The sequence below is a fragment of the Wyeomyia smithii genome, chromosome 3 (assembly GCF_029784165.1).
Source record: "Wyeomyia smithii strain HCP4-BCI-WySm-NY-G18 chromosome 3, ASM2978416v1, whole genome shotgun sequence".
NCBI lineage: Eukaryota > Metazoa > Arthropoda > Insecta > Diptera > Culicidae > Wyeomyia > Wyeomyia smithii.
In genome coordinates this window covers 74,875,155-74,883,099 of record NC_073696.1, presented here as the reverse complement: position 1 = coordinate 74,883,099, position 7,945 = coordinate 74,875,155, and the positions used below count along the sequence as shown (strand labels likewise).

Below are 7,945 nucleotides of genomic sequence, written 5' to 3'. Positions count from 1 at the left end.
GTGTCTATTCTTTCCACACAATTCTAGTAGTGATGGGTCGAGAATACCAAGCAGTACTCTGATATAGAGCGAGATACTGCGCAATACAACGATTTAAGGCAGCTGATATCCGTAAATTCCATAGTAGTGTTCCATAGAAGATAGAAGATAGATTTATCGACGGCAAACGAAATGTGAGGCTTGAAAGTAAGTTGAGAATCCAGAATTACTCTCAAGTCTTCGAGTTGGTTTACGCGCTTGAGAATTACATGTGAATTACATCCATGTAATGCCAATCACACTAATCGGTAAACATATTTGGATGACGTTAATTCTCCGATTGTGTGAACTTGGAGCTCAGGTTTCAGGTCGTCTGCGTAAGAACACTCATGCTCCTTCAATAAGCAGGTTCATGTCGTTAAAATAGATCAGGAAGGTATGTGGTCCTAAGTGACTTCCCTGCGGTATTCCAGGCCTAGCATCGAAATAAGGGGATTGGCAATCTCAAATAGCAACGGTTAGACGGTGACAGGAGGTTTAAGCAAGTGGCATTCTTCAAAGCTTCCTCGCACAAACAAAAACCATAAACTGACTATAATCCATATGCTTTTACGATAACCCATGTGGTCGACTATACCCCGAACTTGTTGTTAAGCACGTTTTATGGTTACTGATTATGCGGGTCTACTTTGAACTTTGAATTAATTGCCTCAAGAACGCCCCCACCTGTTGATTTGCGACTATCACAACGAAAAACCTCTAGTTATTGCCGAACACCTGACGAGAAAATGTGCACGAATCCAATCCAAGACTTCTTAAGGACTACGATGTCATAGCAAAGATACGACACGGTTATGCAAAAATCACTGACAACGCTGTTCATACCGCCGATATTCTAGTAGTACAGGTTGACTTCATTATGACGACTAGTGAAATTTTATACAGTGCCAACCGACGATAAAGATGTGCAGAAAAAAAGTTCTATGTTACGTAGTAATTAAACTAACAGCAGTGATCCATTGGGCCGTGATGAGTTTTTTTAACCCTCTAGTGCCCAGTGCCGCCTTTAGACACGCTTCAGTTGAACCTCTAAAAAGCTTCAATAAATATTTAAAAATTGTTGATAAAGATTCATAGTGATTTTACCGAGGTCCATCTGAAAAATAACTTGGCCCCTAGAAGGTTAATAACAGCAAGCTATTTTACGAGAGTTGGGTCAGCACCCAGTCATAATGGTTGTTGGTGTTTGCGTTCAACTTTATTACCGTTCCACCGATTGGAATCATTTCTTTTCTCAGCCTTTCCCTATTCTGGTAGGTACTAATGTAGGTCAAAAAACCATATCAGCAATCCATGGCTGCAATTTACAATTGTTTGACAAGCGAATGGTTTTCGACCCATAACACAGCTCGAGGAAAGCGAAAATTGCTCGCGTGACCGTGGGAATGTGTGTATTGTTTTCATTTTCCCGATTTTCAGTGTAACATCGTAGCTTTTCCTTTTCGACCGCCGAACACCACTTTCCTGCTTGTGGCAACCGTGACTGGCTAGTTGCTAGCAAGATTAGGTAGGTATGGATATTGTAATTTATGCTACCCCACACACACTTTGTTATTTCTGTTGCTCGGGAAGCGCAGCGAAAAAAAAAATCGTGTGCAATAAATGTCATATTGACATATCAATATATTGGATTTCTTTCACTGTTTCCCATGCTGGCTGGTCGGTTATAACTTGCAGTTGCAGCGGCCATCAGTTCAACGCTACCAATCGGCAATAATTCAGTATTTTATTTTTCGCGCGAATGAGGTCTTTTATTGTCGGATTGTAAATCCGAGTGAGTAAATTTCGAAAGAGCGAACGAGGAAACAAATTCAAAACCATACGGAGCATAAATTAAGCCCTTACTTCCGGTTTCGAAATCATTGTATCTCCTGCTGACCGCTGCAGATGCGGTGGGGGCCGCCACCCAATCACGCAAACAGTTGAGTAAGTGCTCGCCCGGTATTGTGCCGGGGTATTCGCTCGGCAAGTGCAAACCAATTTTACGGATGCAATATAAATTAACGTTTCGTTTCGTTTTAACCATCGAATGCAGATACATACAGCAGAATTAAGATAATTCCGTGTTTGGCACTCCATAAAAAGCGTCAAAATGATGGACCATAGAATTATCTCCAAGTACAGCGACGTGCGGGTGAAAATATCCGGCTGGGACGAACGGGTGCAGCAGTTTCCGAAGGATTGTCCCTGCTGTTCCGTTGGGGTAAGTCAGCATAATAAATCAAACACTGGTGTATTGTTTAACGCACCCCCGTCGACTCATTGTGCTACCCGTTTTATTGTGTTGGTTAACGACCGTTGAGGAGTATACTTAAACATTCAATTCATTATATGAATGAAATCTGCTGTACAATGTGCAGCAGATGATGATGTTCTTTTTCACTCACGTTTTGACTCGTAGCCAACTGGAATTTATTGTTGGCTTCAAATCCATTCCTTTATCCTGCTAACCATTTAGAATTTGCTATGCCACCATAAGCGTTGAGTATTTCCACAGAGGCTGCCGCATCGAATAATTTGATCTTGATTATGTGTGGTAAATCACCACTTTACGTATTGAAAAATATGGCTCAATAGATCACAGATTTTGACTAATTGTAATGCGTGTTATGGAAGCTGTTAACAATACATGTTTGTTTATGTGTGGTTCACGTTTAGTTTATTACACTTCGTAGTAGTTACATTTAAGGTTTAAATAACTTTAAATAACCTAATGTTCTTATTTGATTTCCAGCGAGCTACGTATCGCACCTTCGGCTATACTACAAAGCACTTCATTCCAAAAACAACAACACAGGCAATGCACGATGATGTCTGGAAGCATTGGTACCGGGCGAACAGATGCCAGCATAACAATTGGGGTGATTTCACAACCTACCGCACTACATATCAACAGGCTTTCGGAAATCGACCATCCTCAATGTGCTACTAGGTCAGAACGTGCCATAGTCAAACCCACCTACTATAGAGGTAAATACTCACCTCAATTTGCGCAACATCTCAAATATTTTTTCTCGTGAAATGATGCCTTAATTGATCTCCTTAGATCTTGGGGATAGAAGAAAGATCATTGACTGAAGTTCGACCAAATGCACCACGTATGAAATTCACACGAACACCTCTTCAAGGCGAACGTAATCGCGCGGCAAACCATTCAACTCACCAACCTCGACCAACCGAAAAAAAACGCAGCACGGATCGGAGGTTTTGTCTTGGATCGGACGGTCTCACGAAAAAGCGAGCTTTGCCGCTAAATCTAGAGATGATGACTATATACGATGGCGGGACACGACCGGACTGGCTGTAGCAACCGTGCACCAGCGGAGAGCTTGTTCCGGGTTGAAGTGAATTTATCGGTGGGATTAGGCTGCCGAAAACGATGAAACCAAGCGCCAAGTTCCTAAATCCCGAATAAAACCAAATTGAGTAGAGTGATTCCTTAGACTTTGTCCGAGGGTTAATGAATCGGTTCCGTTGGGATTAGACGAACTAAATTAGAAAGTATCGGAGCATGAAATTGTCCGTGGTACGTAAAGGTTTTCGTATCGCTTGCTCATAGCGCTATTTGTCCTCTACAATCCCACTGAATCAATCTATTGAAGTAATTAAATTGTTCGTAGCATCCCAACATGTTAGCGCTGGAAGGAAAGCGTTTATCGCTGCAGGTGAAAAATAATAAGGAGCCTTTTTGCCGGATCGCTAAAGCGACTGTCCGTAATTGCACTTCGTGATTAATCAGAGATTCGAAAATCGCAGCATAGACCAACTAAAAACCACCCGAGAGGAGCGTGACATTCGCATTGCGCTTCCTTCAGAGCTCTTTTAATTTGTTAATCGTTTCTTGTTTCTCAATTTTCTTCGCTTAGTAGGAAAATATTAATGATAATCTTGTACGTTTTGTCTATCGATGTTATATTGATTATTGCAGGTCATTCTGTTATATGAAAGTTTATAGGCTTTAGAGTTTGCCATTCGCAACAACACATGTTTATTGGCGTGTAAACCATTAAAGTGAAGAAGAACGTAGTTCTACGTCAACATGGTTTGAAACAACAAAGCCTATTATCTTCACATTTCAAACTGTGTTGAAGCCACAAATAGCCGACTTCGAGCCACGTTGTGATCGACTTCGAAATTCCGGAGGCACAAGTCTCAATAGATCATTGAACACGAAAAATAACCTCACTTTTCTGACACTTCTCACGGATTTGTTTATAAGGTGTTTCCATTCATTGTTTAGTGATAGGAGTGAAAATGAATGATACGAGTACGAAAAAGATGGGAAAACTCTCCGCCTATGTGAATTCGTTACTGTAGTCTTTTGGTTTATTCATGGAAACGTCATTTTTAACAAGACACTTCCGCATTTTTAATTGGAGCCGAAATTTTTACTATGTAAACAAACCCGCGACAACTGTCAAATCTCTTTCTTCTTTTTTTTGTGACGTCATCGTGGAATGATCTATAACAGTTAATGCGTCCCCTGTGAAAACGATACTTTATGTTTGCTGCAGTGAAGCATAGAAAAATGTATGTATCTCAAAAGTTTAAATCTCTGCGAGAATGTTGTCTGTCAGCGAGATAGAATAACATATGAAGTTGTACACATCGTAGGTTGCTATCCAATCACCTTAGAAAAAAATACAATAATAATGATTACCTATCAAACATATCAACTATTGTCACCAGAAAGAAGCTTGGGATCATGATGTATAAAGACATGGTGTAACGGTATGTCAAAAGCAAAATCGGCCATATTGGAAAACAAAAATTGCCAGCGAGTAGGTTTGTTTATAAACAACTAGGGCATAAAAATTATCGCATCTCATAATATATGCATTTAAGGGGTAATATCTACCAAAAAAAATTTTTTTTCGCCATTTTTTTTATTGGCCTAAATCAAGCTAAAACTATCCAAGAATCAAAATCTATATCGCTCAAGTACAGATCTAAACTCAAAGTTTGCTTAAATCAATTTTTACCGAACAACTTTGGAGCCATCCACATACCACGTGGACAGCTTTGGGGGGGGGGGGTCGGGTAATGTCCACGGTCCATGAATTTTTTTTTAAATTTATATGGGCAGTTGTCCACGGAGGGGGAGGGGGGGGGTCAAAATCGTTAAAAATCTGTCCACGTGGTATGTGGATGGCCCCTTTTATACTCCAAAATCACATTTTTCGTTTTATTTGGCGATGCTCGTTTTTATTTTTATTTGGAAGCTTTGTAAACTAGCAGAAGTTACCTATGATCGTTATCGTGTTACAAATTTGAAGTATAGAGGTATCGTTTTTTTTTTCAGCAATAATTCGATACCAATCCTCGCTGCGCCTAAAATAAATCGAACGCAATAAAATTAAAAGAACGCTCCCCAGAGAGTCATGATTTAGCATCAAGTTTCGACCGTTACAGCGTCTCTACAGAACGTGTTTACTCACAATTTCCCTTTGTTTAGTCGATCTAAACATACATTCTTTGTTTGAGTTTTTCTATACCTTTTAACTGTGAGTTATATTCAAAAGTACTTAAATATGAGTGACAAGTTTGAGTTTTGCGTGCGATCGGGCGCACGTCAAAGTCGCTGAGCATCGCATGTCTGATATCGCGAAAGAGGCTAGGCGCAGTCATCAGATGACAAAAAGGAAGAAGAGAAAAATAAAACCCAGGAAGGACAACTTCACGGCGCAGGGATAGCTAACTGAAGGTTAAAAAATTATTAGGGGCATTATTATTGCGATTCTTCTGATTTATAACATTTTGAAACTTTAAACGCGTTTTTCTCAAAACCATGTTTTCAAAATCGGCTAGCAGTAGAACTGAAAAAGTTTACATCCGATTTACTTGAAATTTTAACTGTAGCTTCTTCATTAGATTATCTAGTGAAGTACACACGATTTTAGCAATTGATTAACAACAACTAAAGTTATAAACAATCAAAGTCGTTTTTTTTGTCGAATCAGAACTTTTTTTTTTTCAAACCGTTGCCATTTTGCGAAGAAAAATTCTAAAAATATAATCATGTGTACTTCACTAGCGACACTTATGTAGATAATGAAAAAAAAATTGTTTTGGTTATAGGTGGAATTGGGCACGACTTCTACTGCTCGCCGCGGAACAACTTTTAAAAAGGCGGTTCACGGCAATCGCTACACAGCCGCCATTTTGTAACAAAAATATTTTTTTCTATTCTGCAAGAGTTTCTCAATCCAATGACATATTATTTATATACCTTACATCTCAAATGTCCTGTAAAAAAAATCATGAAAAAAGCCTTGTTTTTTTGAGCATTTGATATTACCCCTTAAAGTCATTACGCAACTTTTAAAACAAACATTCTAATTTCAATAATTTTCAAATTTTTGTGTTCTAATGATTGTAGAAGATTCAGGCAGTCATTTTAAATCAAAAAGCTTTTGGTAGTTTTCGAGTTGTTTCAAATTTAGGTTTGATTTTTTTTATTAATTAGGAAAATACACGTTTTTCTTATTTGTCCGCGGTTCTCCAGCGAAAACAATAAGTTGATTGGAATGTATGATCAATATTATACAATTCATTCTTTGACAACAAGACGATTGGGCGAGGGTAGGGTGATTGGCGTTATATGTTATCATCTTTCATGCAGCGTTTCGAAATCACACATTTTTCCTTGCTAAATTGATAGCAATTATTAACACCATGTTTAACATTGGGCAACTACTGATTTGCACATGCAGCGAAGTGTGCTCGCTATGCCACGTCGTCGGCGCCTAAAAGAATCGTTTTTTTTTTCAGCAATAATTCGATACCAATCCTCGCTGCGCCTAAAATAAATCGAACGCAATAAAATTAAAAGAACGCTCCCTATAGAGTCATGATTTAGCTTTTCGTTTGCTCACGTTCGATTTTCCGTTTCGCTGTGCGTCCGAGCGGCGGGTTTTCAAGCTCAATCGCGTGGCCAGTAAAATGCGAGAAAGATAACATTGGTACCCCAAGCAATACCCCAAGTCCCTGAAAATGGCTATTTACAGGCAAGGAAGTGTACCGAAGAGGATTCCGAAATGAATAGGTTCTAGATCGCAACGTGCTGATAGTTCTTTCGCATGATATGCGAATTGCCTACGCAATTCATCAGCCCCGGAACATGGCGGCCCCCCATAATATCGCTAAGCAGTATCAAGCGTAGGAAGGGCTTACTTTTTTTCGCGGAAACCCTCCTCGCTCGTTTCATGACCCTTATCAAAAGCTGCTCCCGGGTTAAGTAAATCATCAGGTGTGTGCAAACGATGCTCACACGAGTGGGATGGCGAACAAAGGTCTCCTCAACTGGGTGCACTGATACCATCGAAATAGAAATTGATCCGAACGAGGTGAGATTTTGTTGCCTTTTACATCCATCCTTTATGGCAAGGATTGAAAATTTGTTGCATCATTCAACACAGCAACTGGGAAATTGAAAATTTCAGTGAAAAGAGCTATTAGTGATGAGTGTTCCCGTCTCATGTCATGCTGTTGTCTATTTGCTCTCCGAAAATTGCAAGAATAGTCGAGTTTGAGTTCGAGTTAGAGTTGCCTTATGAGAAAACCTTTTCGCATCGATGTTGTGCATTCATGTTTCAGTGCATTTTTGTGAATGCAGTCATTGAAGCATACCGATTTTCACAAGTTTGCAACTTATTGGAAATATAAATCATTGCAGAGTGATTAGAAATAGATCACAATAAATTTCAACATTTCAACATTGGAAAAAAAAACCTGTTGAAAAGTGATATGCAATAAAAAAAAAGGTTTTAACGTGTACGTACAGCACAAGAATATTTTACATTGCTAATAAATATTACTGCATATTATGTTGTAAACTAATTAAATCTTTGAATGCGTATCATCCAATATAATTAATTGACACATGCTCATTATTCATGGCATTGTC

General features: G+C 39.1%; 1 long non-coding RNA gene across 3 annotated transcripts; it reads left to right on the top strand.

Annotated features, from left to right (window-relative positions):
* Positions 1–1,364: 1,364 nt before the first annotated feature.
* Positions 1,365–4,964, top strand: LOC129730476 (uncharacterized). Of its 3 annotated transcripts, none has more exons than XR_008728858.1 (4): positions 1,365–1,546; positions 2,075–2,242; positions 2,774–3,009; positions 3,086–4,964. It is a non-coding gene; the product is annotated as an uncharacterized LOC129730476 (long non-coding RNA). The 3 variants fall into 3 exon arrangements; XR_008728860.1 differs by having other exon boundaries at positions 1,365–1,550; XR_008728859.1 differs by lacking the exon at positions 1,365–1,546 and adding an exon at positions 1,684–1,965.
* The last annotated feature ends 2,981 nt before the right edge of the window (positions 4,965–7,945 follow it).